Below are 24303 nucleotides of genomic sequence, written 5' to 3' on the forward strand. Positions count from 1 at the left end.
TGACCCGAGCACGGAATTCCATTTCCGGCGCGTGCCGACTCAGGTCATTAGTGGGGCGTCGGGACGCCCGTCGCTGGCTTAGGTTTCCCCTTCGTTGCTAGGCGTTCCCTTCGGGAGCTCCCTCGGCTTTATTCCCAAATCGGAAATGGGATTCGGGACGGGGCTGCGTCACGGGGTTCATTAGAAGGGAGCATAAAACCATGGGCAAATGTGATCACGGCATGAAAGGCTCTAAGTCTGAGGTATTAAGGTAACTTAGTGTAGTAAATCCAGCAGTAATGATGCTAAAATATCTGTCTCTTGCTTGTAAAGCCCAGTGTTTGGAAAGTAACTTTCGAAAGTAACTCAGCTACCGTTGCTCATTTGAAAAGTAACTAAGTTAGTTACTTTTAGTTACTTTCTGCTAGGAATTTTCAGTCAAACCTATTAGACACAATCAATAATCATTGATTTTAATGAAAAAAACATTTATATATACTTACATGTGTTTTATTTGTATTTCTGGCACATAACAACCTGTCTGCTCTCAGCATTTTTTACAAAACTTTAGTTTCACCAATACTATTCTCGCATCTGGTCTGTGGCATGCCCCTTACATTTAGATAGGGCCAAATTCCGTTCTAAATTGTACGTCGTCGAATTCCATTCACAAAGCACTAGCCAAAGCCCTCCTTCTGAAAATTTTAAATATCCAAACTCATCACGATAGACACAAACTGGCAGACAATATATTCTTGCATAAAATAGCCAATGGGAACATCAGAAGTGACTGTCTTCTTCAGAAAATTCACTTTCGAGTGCAGTCTCGCTACACCACAAGAACTCAACTTCTCGCTTCTGAGAAGCAAAGAACATGCCTCATCCAGCGTTCTCTCTTCCACAGACTACCCAGTCAGTACAATTTAGCAACCCGAATAGACATTTTTGAAAACCAGGCACGTTTCAGAAATATGTAAGTCACTTTTATCACATGTTTTTATTTTTAGTTTATGTTGCTATTTTTACTGTTAGTTCCTATTGTTGTTTTATTGTTACTTTCTATTCCTATTATATTCCAATGTAAAATAGTTAATGCTGTATTTGGAATCCTCTGTCAAATAAATAAATGTTCATATATTTATGTTATTACAACAAATAAACTATGAAACAAGAAGTGAGCTTAGCTCTCTCTCTCTCTCTCTCTCTATATATATATATATATATATATATATATATATATATGTATGTATGTATGTATGTAGATTTTAGATTTATTTATTTTCTTTTTGTGCGAGCCATAGGCTGTACGCACTACATATTTTTGATTTTTCTACAATATTTTGTTACATTTAGTCTTCGTTTAAGCTGTCTCTTACTTTGTTCCATATATATACATTCATCCCCTCCCTCGACAGTTCTTATTTCAGTCTTTCTCCTGACTTCTCTTTTCCTGCACTCTCACCAAAACACGCATACATGTTGCTTTACACACACTTACACTATAAAGATGGCTCGTCTGGATCATGATCACTCATTTCGCTACCTTCTCTAATAGCTTTCCCCCGCCGTTCTCTTACCTCTCCCAGGTAATTCCCCACTTGCTGCGCCGCTTCCTTTATCTTTATTTTGTCGTCTACCACTTCTATCATCTCCCTGCCTGTTAAGTTTTTCATCCATTTGTCCCTTAGGTCACGTGTAGAATGGCAGTGCAGTAGGATATGCTCGTCCGTCTCCTCCCCATCGCACAAAGGACATATCGTTTCCCCTGCTTCGTTTCTCTTTCTTAGTTGTTTCCATCCCCCTAATCTGAACCATGCCAGCGCGCCTCTTTCATTTTTTCCCACGAACTGGATATATTTCGCTTTCCCCCATTCTCTTACTCTTAGTTGTTCCCTGATTGAGGTCTTTGTTTGGCAGTCTGCTATTATTTCTTGCCTGTCTATGTCGAGTAACCTGTCCCTGATTTGATTTTCTGTTGAGATGCCCCCCCTTCCTCCCTCTTCCCATACCCAACCCATTCCGCTATTATATAAGAGATTTTTCACTTCCAGGCCCCAGCTGTAAACGTTATGCTCTCTTGTCTGTATTTCCAAACATTGTCCCCTCAGCGTAGTTTGGCCCTCTTGTGATAATCGCATCCAATATTTAACAACCCTCATCCGTGCTTGTACCGCGTCTCTGTTCAGTCCCAATTCCTTAAGAATCCCACAGTTGGCCGTGCCTCTGCTTACGCCCATTACTCTCTTATAAAATTCTGTTTGTATGCCAATTATTGTGTTGTCCCCCCTTAACCCCCACAGTTCTATTCCATAGTTTAATGTACCTAACACTACTGATGAATAGAGGTTTTGAATGACCGGGAAAGGCATTTGAGGTGCCTTATTTATTGTCCTTATGACTTGTCCTATTGCAAATTTTGTTTTAGTTTTTCTTGCCCTTATGTGGTGTGTCCAACTCCCTGTCATGGAGAGCGTTGCCCCCAGGTATGTGAAGTTTTTAACCCGCTCGATTAACTCTCCCCCGTATGTCCATGTCTCTTGTCTGCTAAATATGTAGCCATTTTTGAAAGCAATAATTTTTGTCTTTTTAATGTTTACCTTCATTTTATATTTGATGCACCCCTCATATATGCTATCTATGCCCCTTTGAAGACCCTCTATTGTCTCGGACAAGATGACTATGTCGTCTGCATACATAAGGACTGGTATACTTTGCACTCCTATACATGGGATAGAATCCTGGTCCATGTTAATTTCATGCGCTACCCAATCTATGAACAGTGAAAATAGCACTGGTGAAAGGATGCATCCTTGTTTGAGTCCCCTGAGCGAAGGCTGCAGTGCCGAGACTTGGTTTCCTTCGCATCTTACTCCGAATTCTACCCTCGCATATATTGCTTGCAGTGCTCTGATCATGCGCGCGGACATTCCCTTCTCATACAATTTTCCCCACAAAATATCCCTATGAACTTTGTCGAATGCTTTTTCAAAATCAATGAAACATGCGTATAATTTCCCCCGCTTCTGTTTTATTTTCCTCTGTACGAGAGTTTGTAATATGAATATGTTGTCTAGCGTGCTGTACCCTTTCCTGAAGCCCGCTTGTAGTGGTGAGATTTTGTCGAATATTTCTGTCCATTTCTGGATCCTACGGTTTAAGATGTGTGTGTAGATTTTACTCCATATAGGTAATAAGGAAATGCCCCTGAAATTGTTTGCGTCATTTCTGTCTCCTTTCCCTTTATAAATAGGACAGATTATGGAGCTTGCCCAGTCCTTCGGAAAGTACCCCTCTTTAAAAATCTTGTCCATTAATTTGCTTTGTGCTTCCACCATATGAATGTCAGTTTCGTTGGCTTTGAAAAATTCCGCCCCAATGGAGTCAAGTCCTGCCGCTTTCCCCTTTTTCAGTTTCCTTATCGCCATTTTTATCTCGTCGACCCCTATATCTTCGTCGAGAATCGGAACGAAATCCCCTAAAAAGTATATTTCCCGCGTAACTTCTAGGCGTGGTGGCCCCCCTTCCCCCCCGACGACACGACGACAGTGTGCTTCCCAAATGTAAGGTTCAATATGTGCCCAGTTGCTCTTTTGTCCCCGTAATTTCCGTAATATGCCCCACAAAGCGGTGTTATTCTTTTCTGACACGGCCTTTTTTATATCTTCAAAATTTCCCTGTTCCCATTTCTCCTTTTCTTCCGTTAAAATGTTATTATACGCCTTTCTGCTCGATATATAATTGTTTCTGGTTTCCATGCTATTTACGTATCTATACCCTTTTAACGCGTGATCTAGTTTCTTTTTCATCGCTTTACACTTCCCGTTGTACCACCCTGTCTTTGCAGGCCTGTCCCCCTTCCCCCCTCCCTTTACCATATTTCTTCCTGCACGTTCAAAGATATGATATCCCAGCTGGACCGCTTCGTCTATATTGGATTCGTCTAAGGCTGCGCACATGCGTTCACGCATCATTTTTGTTATGTCATCCCCCATAAAACCCACGTATCGTTCCTCCCCCTCCTTTGTCCATATGTATTTACGTATATTTTTCCCCGGCTCTATCTTGAGTTTCGTATTACTGTTATTGAAAACTGCCTTCCCGTTTATTTTGTACTGGAGGGAGAATTCGAGAGGCATATGATGCGAATGCGTTTGGGCATGTACACGAAAATCCCTGATTTCTTTCAGCAAATCGAGTGAGCATATGGTATAGTCAATTGTGCTGCTTCCCCCCTCCCCCACGTACGTAAAGTGTCCTGGTTGATCATCGAAAAATTTGCCGTTTAATATCTGCATCCTATGTATCGCACAGAGATCCAACAGCGCCCTCCCCCCCGCGTTTAAAGTTTTGTCCCTGCTTTCTCGCCTATGTCCCAAATACATTCTGTCATCCGTCATTTGGACCCCATCGATCTCTCGGTAAGTATCCCAAGGAACTTCCTCCCCCCCTATGCGAGCATTCAGGTCGCCCGTGACTACGATGCTGATTCCCGGGTGATCCTCCCCCAAACGCAGCAAATAGTTTCCAAGGTTATCGAAAAACTGTTCTGAGTAGAATTTTGACCCCGGTGGTTGCCTGTATACTGCTATTAGCATGAAGTTCAGAGACCCCCCCGAAAATTGAATCCCCAGCATCCCCTCATAATTAATATCTAGTGGTTTTATGAACTTTTTCCATTTTTGTTTAAATATGATTGCTAACCCACCCGGATGCCTGCCCCTATTAGCCCTCCTACACGTGACTTTCGAGAACCCCTCCCCCAGTGACTCTGGGACACTATTAGACCTTCCCCAAGTTTCAATATAACACTGAATGTCAAATTGCTGAACAAATTCCATAAAACTCTCATCACGCACCCTCTTCTCCAGACCCTCGATATTCCAGGTTAGGATACGCAATCTGGGGTCGTTGAGCGAGCGTTCCACATTTTGGACAAAAGAGAAAGTTCCCTCACCTGCATCTCGGAAGTGTCCAGAATCATCCTTGTCTCCCTCCGGCGGTTGCACTGATTTCAGCTGCAGCTCAGAAGGCCTCTCTTCTCTGTCGCTCTGGTCACCCCCTCGTGCACCTTAAACACCTTAAACAAGTTATCTTATTAAACTATGACTTATTTCTAACTAGACTAACACATTTCCAGTAAATGCAGCAGTCCCTCTAAAACACTGAACACTTCGTGTAATTAGAAATTCAGCATCAACGAAGCCTAGCTTCCATGCCTGAGGCGATTCCACAAAAATCCTTTCAACTTAGCATCCAGAGAAGGCACATAGTTTCCAAATTTAACTCTTTCCCCACAGTACAATTTTTCAAATTAACAATTATTAAAGTGTCGTAAAGTTATTGTGAAATTGCAGAAATGCCGACCACCGTGGCGGAGTTGTTAGCACGGCACACCACGATGCCAGGAGTCTCAGCCTGGGCAGGAGTGTTCCTTGTGAGTGTCGCTTCATCAATTTCATATCATCATTCATCCTCATCTTTTCGATTAGCCAAAAGTGACAGAAAAGCGAAGTCAAATAAACCAAATTAATCAATCAATTCTGTTGTAAAAAGAAACTCTTCATTTTAAAGCAGCTAATTGCAGTTAGATATTGTGCAAGAAAGTAGAAGTTACTTCCAAATATTGGCAAAAATCATACATTTCGAGCAATGAATATTACTTTCAAACTATATTTCTTCACAATTGATTTCATCACAGAAATTGCACAATACTGCTTTGAGTTCTAGATTGCCGTGTATTATAAATATACGTAGTCCGGTAAAGGGTATACTCAAGAAGCACAGAATTTTTGTCTTTGATAATGGTATAACATAACACCTTCAAAACATTCAATAATATAAAATGGATTGCTTAAAGAACTTGATTCAAATGAAACATTGCTAGTGGCTCCATCTTTGCGCGTAGAATGAATCTGTGATAATGCTAATGCAGATTTAGCAGCAGCCCCCAAGTTTCTCCATGGTTTCACATCTCCTCTGCATCACTTACAGTACCACAAGGATACAGGGAACTTAGTGGAACCGACTGCCTATCAGTATAGCGTCTGCTGCCTATTCGCACAATTGCACGAGCACAGCCATATAAATGTGTAATGCAATTACTTTTTATTATATTTATTCATTGACCGCCATTTCTTCAAAACATCAAGTGTTCCCGGGCCACATCACCTTCCATTACTTCCTTACTTCAGTGTTTCGGAAATTCTCTCACAACTTTTCAAGGTGAACCACCTCCTGGCGTTGTTTTCAGCGGCGAGTGCAGAAAGCAGAAAACAAAATACTGGCGATATTATTATCCCTTACATATATAATATAATTAGCAGAAACGGGTGGGAATAATTCGGTGGATGCGAAGCTCGGATGCACAGTCATAGACCCAGATCACCAGCAGCCACTTCTAGCCTCGAAGTACAAAATGGAAATTGTGGTAGCATAGAGGGACAAATGCCATGAAAAAGACATGGAAATAGACAGTGGCGGCGATTGGGTTCCAAAACCGGGGGGCGGGCGAGGTGCAAAAACTGAGGAGGGGGGCAAAGACAGTATATTTCCTTTTTTAGATAAGGTTTAGCATAGTGCGCGGGTCAAAAGTGGTGAAAAGTAGGCGGCAACTGCCCCCTCGTCCCCCTTAATCACCGCCACTGGAAATAGAAAAATAAACTTATCAAATCTGCTACATTTGCAGTAAAATGTTAACTATCATCTAGTTACCAAAAAAACAGTTTTTAAAGTGTTAACGCCAAGGGCGCCCATAGCGGGGGGCCAGAGGGGCACTTGCCTATCCGTGAGTTATTGCAAGAACCTATATAATTTAAATGGCGAAAGTTTATTCATTGATTGATATGGCTAATTTTACCTCGCTTTTGTGTCACTTTTGGCAAATCGCGAAGATGAGAATGATTGATGATAGGATGAAATTCAAATAACTTTCAACAAAAAGTGAAGAAGGTAAATTTTACCCATATAAATGCTACTTTCGTTTTAAGGGGAGTATAAGGGTAAAATTTATAATAAAAACTATCATTAATTAAAATAATGTGAAGGAAGAAGGCAGAGAATTTTTCGTATCAGTCGCCACAGCCTTGTTTGCTTGCAACTATTTTTATGTTCCAGGTTCAATATGTCGTATTTTATGTCTGCATTCTTAAGAAATATATTAACATAACTGAATTAGAAGTTAATTAAATTCATTATTTTATTATATGTTACAGAGGCATCAGTTTTTGAAATATAGAATTTTAAAAATACGGAATTAAGATGCTTGATTTATCTATTGTTCGATTAAATCATATTTGTCGTACGCGTTCCAAATTTACGATTCAAAATGTGGAAGAAATTTTCCTTCGGGCCTTATGTAAGATTTTACCAATCATCTTCTCGACCCACAATCTAAGATTTGAACGTACTCTTATCTCCCCACAATTCCCGACATGAAATTTTACTTTGTTTCCCTACTATTCCATCCCCTTCCCTTCAGTAGCTTGCTGGGATACACTTCCTGTACTGCCGAAGTGCTGTGACGTCACAACTCAAAGTCGCAGACGGGTCGTTACGTGGTCACGTGGCTGGAACACGCAAGCGCGACTGCAGCGCCACGCCCGGCACGTGACATTTATGAAAGACTTACTGTAGGCCTTGGACGCCTGGTCGATTTGGATTCATGTTTCCCTCTTCGATGCAAGATCTAGCTTAGATAATAGCGCAATTGCAAAGGGATACAGTGGGGTGTGCATGTTGGAATGAATAGAGCGTAATAGAACCGAAATTTGCGACACGTCCCAGTAGATGGAGGGGGTTGTAACTGTCTCGATAAGTCCACTCAACCCCATTCATTGTTCTTCGAAACGAACACGGATGACTAGGATTTGTATGACAAAAAAATCACCAAAATATGCAAATATGCTCTTATGACCTAAATTTTAAAAAAAAATATGCACTATAATTTGAAAAATATGCCCTTACAACTGAACTGTTTCAAACATAAATATTTAACATATACTGAGATATTTTCACAAACTATTTTAGTTCACTTTATGAGTTCTGAGTTGCAATGAATAATTTCTCTAAAATTTCAAATGAAAATGATTGCCTATTGACAGCCAGCAGTCTTGCACTGAGAAAAGTTTATTTCTACTTCGGCTGACACAAGAGGAGCATATTTAAAGTAAACTATATCATTCAGCTCAAGTTATGTAGTGTGGAGAGAATGTTTTCTCCCAATAACATTTTTGCAATGCAGCACAATGTATGATACTCTTTGTTTTTTGTTTTTTGTTGTTGTTTTTTTCAAAACTTTCCTCTTTTTCGTTGACACTTGTCCAGCTTCACTACAAGCACCGTGTAAGTTATTCAGTTATATTCACAACTTATCTCTGGTCCACTAGTCGTACTCCTGATTGTTCCAAAGCAGTTATAGCAGTAGGAAATAATCCAAATTTTTTTCACCATTTTCAGATTTTTCACGAATTAAAAATAATTGTAAAGAAATTCAACAACTTGAGTGAACATGGAAGAAAGAACGAATCCACATAGAAAAAGGGTTGTTACATTCCTCGGAAAAGCGAAAATATGCTGACCGAAAGTCTATCAAAATATGCTCTATCACGTAGAAATGGCCAAATATGCCTAAATATGCCCTTAAAAAGCACCTTAATTTCATTAGTTTCTTTATAATATGAATTTATATATATTTACAGAATACATCGCCCTTACCAAAAAAATATGCTAAGTCGTGGAAATCCTAGATGAACTGCTTTGAATTGTGGAGAATATTTACGTGGTTCCGAATATTTGTATTGTCCACTGTACTTCTGAAATAAATCGTAGCTTACTGTTTTGCGTAAGATTGCTATCACACAACAGAAAAATATTTCAAATGGAAGGTAAAGAATATACTAAAGCCATACTAACGTATAGACTCCAATTCCCAGACGCAGTCCTCTAACATAAATTCTGTAAGGAAGAAATATTGAAGTGTAGAACGTTGTTGAATATAGTACAATTAGAAATTAAGGCTGTGTCCGAAAGGTACAACGAGCAGACTTGAAGTATGGTTTGTCGGAAGTGGCGTCACCTAGTGCAGTTCGAAAGCGCCAATTAAACGAGAAATTGAGACCATAGCACGGAACACCCATCGTTGCAGACTTGAGTACTTGACTCGTGAACTCGTCGTTCATTTGTTTGATATCACGGAGGTAGAAAGCCAGCAAGTTGTTGGTTCAAGTTCTTCTAATGTGTGGAAATGTATGTATGAGAACATTTGAAAATGCTATGTGATTTCTATGGTGAAAAACAAGTGTTTAAAATACGGGAAGAACAATGTGTCCTCAGTTGTATATACTGATCGTATTTGGCGCTACAGTCGAAGTGCAGTCCAAGACTTCAAGACCGAACTGCGAGACCATACTCGGAGGATGTTCGCTTCAGGTCTTGCACATTTCGGACACGGGCAATGTTAAAGAAAACTTAATGTTTTCGTCATGTTCAAACTGTAGCCTACATGTAGTAGTTTGCTCAAACCCAAGCATTTTTTTATTTCGGCACCACGAAGAAGTTTTAAATATCTGAATAGATAAGATCAAATCTTCAAATAAAATAAACATTCAAAACATTACAATTAGTGGGATTCTGCACCGCTTTGAACTTATAAAACTCAAACCAAGCAACCAGAAAACAAAAAACCAAGTGTGTATTTCAGGTGTAGAAGACACTAATATACTGTCAAGAATGTGAGGAAAGGTTCAAAGCAAGAAGTAAGTATTATATTCAACTGCCACGGCAATTGTGCTGCCATCTTTTATCAAGAAGTTACAACAAAATTACTTCTAATGCAGTCTAAATATGAAATAAGTAAAAGCCGGCCCCCGTGGCAGAGTGGTTAGCACATCGCACTACGACGATAGGGGTCCTGGGTTCGAATCCCGGTCTGGACATGGATATTTGTGAGTGTCCATTCATCAATTTTATCATATCATCACTCATCCCCATCTTCGCAAATTAGCCAAAAGTGGCACAAAAAAGCGAAGTAAAATAAAGCAAATCAACCTATGAAATAAGTAATGGAACAGCAAAACAGAAATAACATATAAAGAAGGTTGTAAATAGAGTAAGAGAAGTGATAAAGGAGGGGGAAAGAGAGAAGGAAAGATAATAGAATACGAAGTTGAGAAGGAAACAGAATGAAAAGCGAAGGAAAGAAAGAAGATAAAATGAAACGGAGGGCAAGAAAGGTAAGCCATAAGAAAAGCAATGCCTATGGAGGAAAACGAGAAACGAGAAATTTTCAATTACGCAAAATAAAGAATAATGAATAGAAACGATCGATAAAACATAGCGAAACACTGTTTCAAAGAAAAATAAGTTTCGTTTTACAAATAACGTAATCACACCTCAATTCAAAATCAAATCAAGACAGTGCCTCCAGATGGTGTAGTGGTAATGTCCTCGCCTTGTAAATTAGAGCGTCTCGGGTTCGATACCCGGCAGAGGCACATAGTAGTTCGGATCTCACTTTAAACTGTAGGTCCAGTACCGATTAGCCTATCTCTACATAAAGTGGGTAAAGAAATCCAACCAATCATTTCAATTTAAGACAGAAACTTTATCCATCTATAGAGCAGTGCATGATATTTGCTATATTTGTACTGTGCAGAATGATATCACGATTGTTTCTTTGCACGTATTGAAGCGACACTGCAACAATAACGGCTGAGCATTGGCGATGCTTATTTTTTCAATCATTTTATGGCACTAATCATCAGAAGTGGGGGGAAAGTACTCAACTATCAATCGACCATTTAACGAGTTCGTGAACCTAGCCGGCAAGAGACATATACACTGGCGTACGCAGGATTTATGTTTCGGGAGGGGCTGGAATTGTAAAGGTGAATAGTACAAAGCTCTTTTCTAGGAGGCTTACATATACAATAAGATATTTCGTATTTTTAGAACTTTACACTCTCAAAAATTGCAATTTTGGGGGGAGAGTGCATTTACCATTCTGATTTCCCCAGAGTTCTCACTGCTTATAATTGAAAATGTTGCTTTTAATAAATGTTCGGAGGGGACTGTAGCCCCATCAGCCCCCTGTGCGTACATAAGGTTAGCGATCCAAAGGCTACCGTTTCGTCCTGTTCATATCCTCATCCTATATCTACCTGCTCCCCTTTTGACGCAATGGACCACTCCGCTTGTTCGACCCACGTCAGTCCATTAACGTGATGAAGCCACACAAGTCGCACTGATTTGAGGCGGATGCCCCCTGTCTCCCCACACCCAATCTCTCCCCTCGGCTTCCAAGCTTTTAGGTAATAGGAGGGGCAAGACGAACAGGGGGAATTTGTCTACAAATCTTGAAAAAGGCTGCGCAACCAGTTCAAATTTGAGGGTCGAAAACAAAAAAATAGTAAAAATTCAATTTTCCTAATTTATTGTTATTATTATTGTGGAATTAGAAATAGCCAGCAGGCAAGGCTTCCAAACGGACTATAGTCGCTTCTTTGTGCACTTAGGTAAACCGCGACATGGATTGAAACGTCGTAGGAAAAATAAATGAATACGTACTTGTATCTAACTTTATGTTGGGCCGCTTGAGAATGAATTGATGAGGGGATATTCACAAAGAAGCCCAGGCCGGGAATCGAACCCGGAATCTTTGGTGCCGAGATTGTGAGTCGACCACTCAACCTGTGATCTTAGTTAAAAGGTACCATCCCATCATTCTTCTGGAGTGAGCTAGGAAAATGGACATCAGAAGGATTAAATTCGTTATTTCCTGAATACAAGCCCATGTAAACCTGACACGTATTCTCTTGCGTGTTCGTTTTTTCATCACTCACTCTCGTTGTCGCGATTGATGTCGATGGGGCGAAAAAGCGATTCAAATACTACAACATAAAGGAGCAGAGAGGTATGACGTCAATATTTTCCACGGTAGCCCCTCTCCACCTTGCCACTCCCTTCTATGATCCTTGTATTCGAGTTATTTTACGTCACGATTCCTAGGGTGTAAGGGGGTGAACCTAACTGAAAACACCCAAATGTCACCATCTCTTCATGTACTGCATTTTTGCAGCCTAACGAGGCTCTGGCGTCTAATTCACAGCAGCATAATCTTCTGTTGGACTTGCGTTGTGCTGTCCATCTGTGTCTGTAACTCTCCTTTCATCAATTTCATCTTATCATTCTTCATCCTCATCTTCGAGGTTAGCCAAAATTTGCAAAAAAAGTAAAATGAAACAAATCAATCAATCAACGTCACGATTCCTCCTCCTTTTGGGTTAAGCGCGACGAAAGACTAGCTTGGCATAGTCGACGAACAGAGGACCACTGGCATCGGGTCGTGCCAAGCTACCGCTGGACCAAAGAATGTATGGCTTCTCATCTTTCATCTTCAAACTACCATAATCGTCATGAAATTTTTGTTAACACAAATGTATAGTGTGTATGTGATTTAAGGGTATGACGTGGTGGATATGTTACAAAGAATATATTAATTCAATTCAGTAAGTGCTTGGTCAATGCTTGTATGGTTCCATGTGGAGAGAATGAAGCGAGTGCGGGGGATACTAGGTGGGGAGTGCGTCCCCCATGTTCCCCCTACTTCGAGCACTGCTGGATGTTTTATCATGTCATCTGTTCGAATCCGTTTTCAAATTCTTGTCCTCTCGTAACGTAGGCACTGATGCAAACGTCACTCTTCTTACTTGCTCAGTTTCCTGAAGTACTAGGCAACCAGCATAACTTTGAAAGTAATATGGCAGGTTGAATGACAGGATAGGATATGTTGACATGTTTGGCTGGAGGGACGGAACTGAATCTGATGGGTCAGTCTTTATGTGTACGCGTGTGTGATATATATATATATATATATATATATATATACAGGGTGACTGGTAATTGGATGTATTCCCTGAAAGGTGTTAAAGTAGAGACAATTTGCAATAAATTTGACCATATGATACCCCGTCCGAAAATTAGTAGTTTTCGAGATAATCGAATTTATTTTGTTTCTTTGAAAAATGACAATTTTCCACATAAAAAGATGAATTGAGAAAAAACTGCTCATTGTATGGAACTTATTTCAGCATTTTCTGATAGCTAACGAATAAGTGGTTAGTTGAAAAAAAAAGATTTTCCCAAATAACAATCACATGTAAGTACCGGTTGGGTCTAAACTTACAAGTGATGATAAAAAATTGCACTCTTTGTTTACTTGGCAACGTATTAATAACAAAAATGGTATGACACGAAGCCTACAAATTACTTTAATTACTTCCTTGTGTCATCTGCTATCCAACAAGGTACAAATCTTGCTAACATTCACATTTGTGTACAAGAAATAATACTTCATTCATTTTCATGTGAATGGAATCAATGAACAAAACAATTAAAGAACATTACAGGTCTTGCTCAAAGTGGGCACCTCCGTTATGAATGCAGGCACGCAGGTTTTTACGGACATTTGGTCTCGTAACTCGTGATGTGATGGTGTCCTTGATGTGTCGACCAGCTGTTAAGATCCTCTCCCTGAGTTGTTCTTGCGAGTTTACCGGTGTCTTGTAAACTAAGTCTTTCATGTCGCCCCAAATGTAGAAGTCGCAAGGCGTCAAATCGGGGGTGGACCGCCTCGGCCAATCCATTTCTTTGGGTAATTTTCATCCAGCCACTGTCGCACGCCCAGGCAGAAGTATGGATGGGCGTCATCAACAATCATTTGATCGAGCAATTTTTCCTGCCCAAAATCTTAAATGGCATCACTTATGAACATTTTTTTGAGGAATGGGATGGCAATGTTGTTGGAGGATGCGCCTCTAGCTACATGACGTGACATGATTTATCAGCATGATGACTGCCCAGCTCGATCCCCCGATCGATTTGACGGCTTGCGACTTCTACATTTGGAGCCACATGAAAGAATTAGTTTACAAGACACCGGTAAACTCGCAAGAACAACTCAGGGAGAGGATCTTAACAGCTGGTCGACACATCAAGGACACCATCACATCACGAGTTACGAGACCAAATGTCCGTAAAAACCTGCGTGCCTGCATTCATAACGGAGGTGCCCACTTTGAGCAAGACGTGTAATGTTCTTTAATTGTTTTGTTCATTGATTCCATTCACATGAAAATGAATGAAGTATTATTTCTTGTACACAAATGTGAATGTTAGCAAGATTTGTACCTTGTTGGATAGCAGATGACACAAGGAAGTAATTAAAGTAATTTGTAGGCTTCGTGTCATACCATTTTTGTTATTAATACGTTGCCAAGTAAACAAAGAGTACAATTTTTTATCATCACTTGTAAGTTTAGACCCAACCGGTACTTACATGTGATTGTTATTTGGGAAAATCTTTTTTTTTCAACTAACCACTTATTTGTTAGCTATCAGAAAATGCTGATGTAAGTCCCATACAATGAGCAGTTTTTTCTCAATTCATCTTTTTATGTGGAAAATTGTCAATTTTCAAAGAAACAAAAGAAATTCGATTATCTCGAAAACTACTAATTTTCGGACGGGGTATCATATGGTCAAATTTATTGCAAATTGTCTCTACTTTAACTCCTTTCAGGGAATACATCTAATTACCAGTCACCCTGTATATATATATAGGGGTTTCAGCCGTGTTTCAGGTTTGGGCGCGGGGTAAGGCCGATTGAAATTGATTCGTTATTATGAATGTCGCTGGTTGAATTCCCAAGACGATACTCAGATATATATCAGGAAGTTCAATATCCGTAAAGGGGAACTTAAATAGAATTCTTGAAGTTCTCAGAACTTTCGTAACGCACGAAAGGTGCAAGGGCCTCCCAGATTTGGTAACGTCGTCGCCTTGTAATCAAGGGGTTCCAGGTTCGATACCCGGTGGAGGATTCCACTTTAAAAACTGTAGATCCAGTCCCGATTAGCCTTCCTGTGCATAAAGTGGAGATTAACACAAACTCAAACGAGAGGTGCAAATGTTCTATGCACAGATAGCTGAATCAGGACTGAATCTATGGTATAATTCGTCGTATGAGAACCAGAGTGACGTAACTCCAAGTTAAGAAATTTACAGGAGAGAGGAAATAATGTATTCTAAGGTATATGTCTGACTTAAAAAGAGTCAGTAAATTGTAGATACGTGACTCATTCTTACTGCTAAGGATTAGAAGTGAAGATATGTCGACCTGACTCCAAGTAGAGAGACAAAAACCGAAAACAGCATTTTTCGAGTTACGTTCCTCTGGTTGTCATACGACGAATTGAAGGATCCCAAAACATTAAAATTTACCCTCGCTAAGAATCGAACTTGAGTTCCCTTGATTTAAAAGGTCGTAAGTAGGGACGTAAAGTTTTCGTTTTAACGATAACTCCAAAAGGTACCAGTTTCATAGATCGGAGACACATTAAAATCGGATATTTTGTGTTTCGCATGGTTCGTACTTATCAATTGTGTATTGCGGAACATAGTTCAAGGTTCCATTATGCTTTCTACACGAAAAAAAAAAACTATTTTTCTACTAAAATAACGCATTTTTCTAAGTGCTACCGAACGCACGTAACGGTGCGATATCGCTTACTTTGCGAATGATATCGCTTCTTTTGTTTTCGAATATCAGTGTTTCCAACCTTCTTCACCGAAAGTGCCTACTATCGTGTTCGTCACGTGTGCAAATAACACGGGTAGCTGACGGACAGCCCCGCGAACCATTCCGATAAGGTTAGGTTAGGTTAGGTTAGGTTAGGCAAACATAGTTTTAAAAAAGGGGGTTGGAAACACTGACATGATTTCCCGGTCAAATAGATACCACGATGAAAGAAAATACCCGACTAATGTTGGAAACCTTACAGAAACTCATTTATGTAAGTAGTTTCTTCTGTAAAAATGAAGAAATGTGTCTCCGATGTATGAAAGTGTTACCCACCAAAAAGTTGAAGAAAGCAAAATAAAGTGTTTAAAATATATTTGGATAGGTAAAGGAGGCAAGTTTTCGATGTTTCGGAATCGCAAAGTTGCATGAAACATACATTTGTTACTGTAACTATTGCAATGAAATAAGGGCTCCCGGATGACGTCGTCGCCTTGTAAACAAGGATGGAAGCACATAAGCTGTAGGTCCAGTCCCAATTAGTCTGTGCATGAAAGTAGGCTTAAAACAACACTCAAATACAATGAAATTAATTGAATTTAGTTTTGAAGTATTAAGACTACTATTAGGTATCATACAACTTTAAAGATCTTTAAAGCAGTTGGAGTCCCCCCACTTTCAACATTGATTCAAGAACTTTTCAATGTATTTTCCCAGCTCTGTATTTCGACGTACTGAAACTTACGATAAGCATTTCGACAATATGTGCTCCTTGTACTAAATTAGGTCTCTATCCATGAAGAAAGAACCGCAACAATATCCTCAACTTTTCATTAAGGAGGCCTGTCATATCGTCCATCTTTTCTCAGAAACACACAGTGCGGGAAAATTTGCATTTAAACCTCCCTTGATCTGATATCAGCGGTTCCTCTCTTCGAATGCGTGTCCTCATCCTACCCTGGATGTAATGGTGTGCGAGGCGTTACAACATGGCGGACCTACGGACCGGAACGAGACAAGGGGGAGAGACGAGGGGAGGGGAAATAGTACACAGCCGAGATCAATAAGTCAAGAAGTCTCAAGAGACCAGCGGCGCGACACGCCATGTTTCAGGCAGAAATTTCAATCTGTGATTTTAATGGTCGTAGGACCCGTATTGAAGCATCCATGTCAAAGAGGAACCCCCCTCCCCCCTAAAAGTGTGAAACTTGTCTCTTACATTAAAAAAAGAACATAAATTAAGAGTATTTGAAAATAAAATCTTTAGAAAAAATATAACTAACTCTCTAACCTTCTTAAACCCGAAGGTTCACGGCTGCAGCAACACAGGCCTTCCATCTGTCCCTATCTTGAGGAAGATCTATATACTCTTTTCCATCCCATCCCTACCGATTTCCTTTAGGTCCATCTCAACGTTATCCCTCCATCCTCGTCTTGGCCTTCCTACAGGTCTCTTACCATCAGGTTTCCCCAACAAGAATCCTGTAAACTCCTCTTTCCTCTCCCATTCTATTTAATCATTCTAATAATATCTGGACATGAATACAAATTATGTAGTTCTAAATTATGTAACCTTCTCCACTCACCTGTCTCCTCATCCCATTTAGGTCCAAATATTTTCCTAAGGATCTTATTTTCAAATACTCTCAATTTATGTTCCTATGTGGAGATGAGAAGATTTATGATGAGGAGACAGGTGAGTGGAGAAGGTTACACAATTAACAACTACATAATTTGTATTCATCTCCAGATAGCTATTATTAGAATAATTAAGTCAAGAAGACTTAGGTGGGCAGGCCATGTGGCACGAATGGAAGAGGAAAGAAGAGTTTACAGGATTCTTGTTGGGGAACCTGATGGTAACAGACATGTAGGAAGGTCAAGACGAAGATGGAGGGATAACGTTGAGATGGACCTAAAGGAAATTGTTAAGGATAGAAACTATTGGATTGATCTTGCCCAGGATAGGGACAGGCTTGTGTTGCTACAGCCATAAACCTTCGGGTTCAAGAATGCTAGAGAGTAAGTTAAGACTAATTTGTCGTAATTTTTACCTCTAAATTAACCCTTGTCAGAAAAGCGAAGTAAAATAAATCAAATCAATCAATCAATGATAAATATTAAAACAGGGAACGCAATAAACGACAATCATAGAGTAATGCGTATGTAACAGACAAGTTCGGTACACATACATGAAGCTGATAACCCGTACGACATGTTCATTATTAAGACAGTACCAGCCATCTTCAACCCTTACCGAATCCTACACCCAACCCTCATCTCGAGGGAAATGTTAGCTAAGGGCTGATCCAACTTCATTATGAGCAGACTGAGCCCAGGGTCAACAAAGGGTGCCACGGACCTCAGTGGCTTATCGATTACATCTCCCAGGGAGGGTGCATGCGATCGCAATATTTGTTCTTTGGAGATAGAACAGCCTTCCCGAAAGTTCTATGTCACGTCGTGTGTTTTCTTCAACGATTATACTATCTTGTCTTCAGGCTTGTTCTATAGCTTTATCTTTGTACACTGATTGTATAGGGAACGGATTTTTAAATGCAGCACCTTTCCAATAATGTAGCTGTTTTCACACCAATCGTTTGAGATATGTATTTTAGGACATGAAATCAAGTAAAATGAATACACTTTGTTGCACCTTTTCGCTTGATTAGCACATTTATCCCCTTTTAACCCCATTTGATGCTTCAGCACATTCTTCCTTCCTTTTCTTTCATGTCTTGTTAAAAAATTGGACAGAAAAATAAATGATTATCACTCTTCTTGAGCACCTATATAAGATCTTATAGTCTCATTTTGTAGAGCAGAACGAGAGCTATACAATGGTATAATATAATCATTCAGCTCCAATAGTTCCCAAGATAATGTCAGTCGCCGAGCTCAAAGCATCAGACACTTGCTATCGAAAACATAAAAATGTTGAACGCAATGCACTGTAACAAGTTGATTGACACCCAGTAAATGCCATATTTTCTTCCTAAGTACTGGTTACTTTATATAACTAACTATGTTATTTGCTACAGTATTGAATAAAGAATGCTAATGTAAGTGGTTTAGACCTAAATAACGGCACTTTTTTTTAAAAAAAAATTAAGATCCTTTTTTTCCCTTTCCCGACCACAATTTTGCACATTATAGTCCGTTCCCTACATTGATCTTTTAACTATGGGTACGTCAGCACATAGGCTATTTTTGCCCATCACGCAATACATGGAAATTGAGGACAGGCCCCTAACAAGCATACAAAAGATGTAAGTTTAAAACTTTCTCGATTATTTTTTTAAAACTGCAGTGGCAGCGATTGGGTTCAAAAACTGGGGGGGAGGGCAAGGTGCCAAAACTGGGACAAAGATAGTATATCTCCCTTTGTAGATGAGATTTAGCATAGTGCGGGAGAAAAAGTGGCGAAAAGGGGGGCAACTGCCCCCTAATAGCCGCCACTGCATTCATGCATTACTTAACAAGAACTAAGACTATAGTATAGTGTATCTGAGGACATATGCTCCATAATCTAGTTAAAACCTGAGGCTGTAAAGGGACACTCAGCACACACAAGGACAACTACCTCGATCTTCGAAGAACAAATATTGCGATCATAATTTTAAAAAAAAAAAGGTAAAGTGCTCCCCTGTGCATAGCACCACGCCATGAAGGCTTATAGGGGGTGTGGGGGTAACGCCCCACACGTAACTATTCATAGACTTACACAAATCGTGTGGATATTATATAGCAGGCCATGACAAATATGCATTTTTATTGTTGCTAAACACGCGTTTCAATCGGCAGTAAATGGAAACCAACAATAAAGGTACGAACAGAAAATTAGAGGCATCAGCTGAAAAAATGCATAAAGACTGTAACTCAGAACAAATGTTTAAATGCATCACCGAGAAAGATGCATAAAATGCATCAATCGATGCATTACAGTATCGATAGACTTGCATTTTATGATGCACTTTCGCGTTACCTGCACAAATAATGTACAAAATGGCATCCAATTGTAAATCTAATTCTTGTCAAAGGTCAAAAAATACACTTTAGTGCATAAATAAATGCACTTCTTGTGCAGCAAATATATTTCATACATTTAGTTTCATGCGTCGACGTGTTTATGTATTAACTATAACAGTGCACTGACTGACTGACTCTTTATTTGACTTTTTGTTCTGTATTTCTTCTGTGACGAGTGAACTATTGACGCGTTGGTAGTATCTCTGTATTCTTTAATTCCTGCCACTGTCGCTTGGTTTTTCATCTGCGTCTTAACTATATTAACAGTACACAACAATCTACCTCCGGTAGCATGAGAAGAAAATTCTGAAAGTTGTGCCATAATATTTTTGTTTGACGTGTTCATCAGTTTAGACATGTACGGACATAAATCTATTAAACTGAAAACAAATGTCGTCATCATTTAATGAAAAACCTTTATATTCATTCCTCTCTCCATTGTATTTACAAAGCGACATCTCTTGGTCCAGCGATCGATCTCCGAGACTCGGTTTAAGCTGCGCATGTCACGTGAGTTCGTTCCTTGGTCGATAGGTCGTGTGCAAGCAATTGTTTCCACGTAGCTAATATCGTCTGCTTCCATTTTCCAACAATGTACATACACAGAGACATATGCATACATACACTTGAGGATGTACACGGTGGGAGAACAGAATACCACACATATCAATTTCATGTGAAATTTTTGATGGATGTGAAATCGCTAAGATTTCAGAGCTCCAAAGCTTACATAATTAGCCAAAGTTTGTTACTATTTTTTAAATTATTTTTCAAAAATATTTCCTGTATATTTTGTATCTTGATTACGTCGTCTATCAAATTTTCAGATAAACCGTGAACATAAGGTTGAATAACAAATTAATTAAATACATGAAATTCACTGTAATTAATTAAGAAAATTTGGCAAGTCTAGCTCAATAATCGAATATAAGACGCCCGCTGTTACGCTAAACAATGTTCGGTTTCTTTACATTTCAAATTCCTCTCACAATTATGCAATTAATTAACGTAAAAATAAAAAACAGGCGATCGATCATACATGTATTTACAATATGTAAAATCAACTTTTATTTACATTTGCGAGTAACTTGAGTAGCCTACAAATTTCTACCATTTTAATTAAATTGTGTTTCTTTCAATAAAATTAGAATACTTCTTAAGCAAATTACTCCAACTTTTTATTTGCTATTCCTCAAGGTTTTAATTCACGACACCCGGATTCTAAATTGCTTCTCATGTCATTTTATTTGAATCTGTTTTCTAGTGCCATCTATACTATCTCCATTTGTACTATCATAGCCCGCTATGATCGTACTATGTACACGTGCCCTATCTCTATGCCTATTATCACTGATGTAAGAGTACCTTGTACAGTGAAATCCATAAGTATTACCGTGCAAATTGTCCATGACTATTTTCATTAGGTTTTCTCTTACATCGTATGTGTTTTTAAGCGATGGATTTTTATGTATGCTGGTGCAGAAGTTGTCAACAGCTTGTTTTCAGTTTTCTTTTAATTCATGAAGCTCTCATTGGGTCAAATAAAGTACACTAACATGGTGATGGACAATTGAATCGTCAGGTTTAAGAAGAGAATGAAGACCAATAAATGGCAAAATGACCTTTTGCACTCGACATCTACACGTTAGTGTGAAGAAATATATAAAACGCCGTCCCTAGAGGAAGATATAGAACCTGAAATCAACGCATGGTGTAAGAAGGAATTAATCCCTGACCTATTACAATGCCACATTACCAATCAACATGGGCATTCGGAAGGGGGGGGGGGGGCACGGTCCTCCCTGGAAAATGAATGTGTACCTAAAAATTATATATTTCACACATAGTTTCATTTCAATCACAGTAATTTATGTTAATTATTATAAATTCGTTGAAAAAACATGATAATTTCAGACTGAAATAGTGTATTTTGAGAGGGCATCACTATTTTGGAGGAAAATTATCTGTCCTTTGCCCCCGTGGAAAAACATTACCTTGCTTGCCCCTCCCTGGAAAAAATCCGGCGGACGTCCATGCCAATCAACGAAAGAAAAGTGAATGATGTTAGGAAAATCATCCCCTACATTCCAGACGCCAAAAGAACTTTCCACGACGTCATGGTAACTATGCCTACAACTTCTCACCACGATGAAGATCAGTCGGTGGATGAATGACTGTTTGTTGTTTGACTTGCCTTCAAATTTCCAAAATTTGGACATTATTTTGTATCACTCATTCCATTGTGCACATTCGTGTGGTAAACTACACGAGAATATATTTTCTTTTCCATTCTACGCTTTATTTCCGTTTTTTCCCCCAGCAAAAACTTCATACGTTTTAAGAAGGAAATAAATCCACCAACTTTTTTACATTTTATATAAGTTCTGGTCACATGTACATTGTCTCTCACGTACTCCTCTATACCTACACAGGGTTCTCACGTTCCAGTACGAATTTTGTTGTTCTTGGAAGCACACTTTCCCACTTATACACTTTCTTTAATTTCCCACAGATTTACTTTTTGGACTTATTCCCGTCTTGAACCTGCCGATTCAATTTGCATGGTAATACTCATGGATCCCACTGTACAGTATCGTCTCAATATTTTTGGCACGTTCAGCATGAAAAGCATCAAAATCTTTTTTCACAACTTACGCCGGAGAAAAGGCAGAAAGTTTATAGTAATTACGGTTGGTACCGAGAGAAAAACGATGATTCACGAGAAAAGACTGCGACAAGTCACATCTCCTTTTGCCTTTTGTACAGTCACCGGCAAAAAAATCCTAAAATGTGTTATGTGTGTTGCCTAGATCTACGGCGGTAGTAAATTTGCTGTTATAAATCCACACATCGCCGTACAGTTAGGCAACACACACAACGTATTGCAGGAAAGTGAGTGCACAGTACCGACACATAACAATGAGTGATTAAATTGACGAAAAGACAGACACCCATAAAGAACCCAGGCTGGGATTCGAACCCGGAACCCCTGGCGTCGTATCGTGCTCCGCTAACCACTCCGCCACGGAGGTCGGCAACCTTGGGTTCGAAACCCGTCTTCATTCCTCTTGTGTTTTCCCTTAGATTCTCTCGTATCTCTCGTTTGAGTTATGGGTAATTTGCTGTGAGACATGTGCCTCATACAGTGTTGCCATATCTCCGACTGAAATCTTTCATAATTTGACATGGTTTACTCCAACCATTCTTATGTATTGTACAATTGTACACCCTCTATCTAGATGAATTAGATAAAAGAAAATCCAACGCAGGCATGAAAGTAATAGAAAAACAGAAATCCGAGAATTTCGAAATTTCCCGCAATTTCGATTTTTTCATAAAATTTTCCTTTTTACTGAAAATTGGACCTTGGGTTTCGCCACATCAAGATATATTTCCATTCATGTACCAACACTGCTTCTGCCAAGCGCGGCACAGCAACAGAAAGAAACAAGCAGTTTTTTTTCCCCTCCAGCACTGTTTCAGGAATTGTTTTAGTCGTTATTATCGAAATGAGGAGCAGTTCACTGTGATAATCTGAAATCGGAACACATGGAAAGGAAGTTGGTGTAAGGTCAGTCGCCTTTCTTACCACGTAGAGCCCAAAAATGAAAGTGGAAAATGGGCTTCGTGCACAATGAAAATAGATGTTCTTCGACAGCCATGTTAAAGTAGACTTGCTATTTATTTTTAAACAAAGAAGGTTGATCCACCATACGCAGGATTTCGTGGGATAGGATCTATGAACACGAACGTGCATGCGCATTGGATCAATGCAAGCCTGCGACGAATGTCAGCCCCTGACACACCTTCAGACCAGAGAAATCGAATCACTGATAGCCCGTGGAGTGGCCATGTTTACACTGTAACAAAGGAAAGAAAAATTTTGATCAAACCTCAGCCACATGACCACAAAAGTACAACCTTGTAGCACACAAGCGCTGAAGGCAGTGCGGCCAACCTGAGAAAAGTTGTGGCCAAAGTGTAATTTTTGACTTCCCCTCGTATATATACATAAAAGTTGGAGCTTCGTATATTCGTATTTATATACTAACGTCATGTACTCTCGGGTACTGACATACAAGGGTTGGATAAAAAGTAATGGCAACTCTGGTATAATTGGTACTTGACTGTATAGGCAGAGGAGCACGTGTTACATTCCTTCAAAGTAATCGCCCCTCATCTCTACGAACTTCTGTCGCACGTATGAAAGGCGTCGTACACCGTCAGCGCGTCCATCTCTGTCGATGTCCCGCAGTGACCGCCCTATAGCACGTATGATGGCTTCGCGCGTGTCGTAGTGCTTCCCGCCCAGTGGATCCTTCATTTAGGCAAAACGGTCGTAATCACACGGTCTCATACCGGTGAATAGGGCGGATGTTCCGGTACCTCCCACTACCAGTTATGCAGGAGCGCCGTCACATTGTTCGCAGTGTGACACCTTGCATTGTCAAGCAGGATGATGGGACACCGTGCCGTCGCTTCCTTCTTAATGCGAGACGAAGGTGGTGTTGCAAGAAGGTGCAGTAGTAGGCTGCGTTGACCGTCTGCCTGAGAGACGTTGTTCTTCTTGCCTAAACATATTGTTAGGGCGCTTGCACTCTCGTCCTCTGCTTCAGAGCACTGCTGTTTTTGACTGAATAACATACAATCGCTCCCACTCACTATACTTCCTCGTCTGACATTCCTTTATCAGCCACGAAACGCTTGTGGCGCTGTGACT

Source organism: Lepisma saccharinum, chromosome 1 (genome assembly GCF_977018435.1).
Source record: "Lepisma saccharinum chromosome 1, izLepSacc3.1, whole genome shotgun sequence".
Lineage (NCBI taxonomy): Eukaryota > Metazoa > Arthropoda > Insecta > Zygentoma > Lepismatidae > Lepisma > Lepisma saccharinum.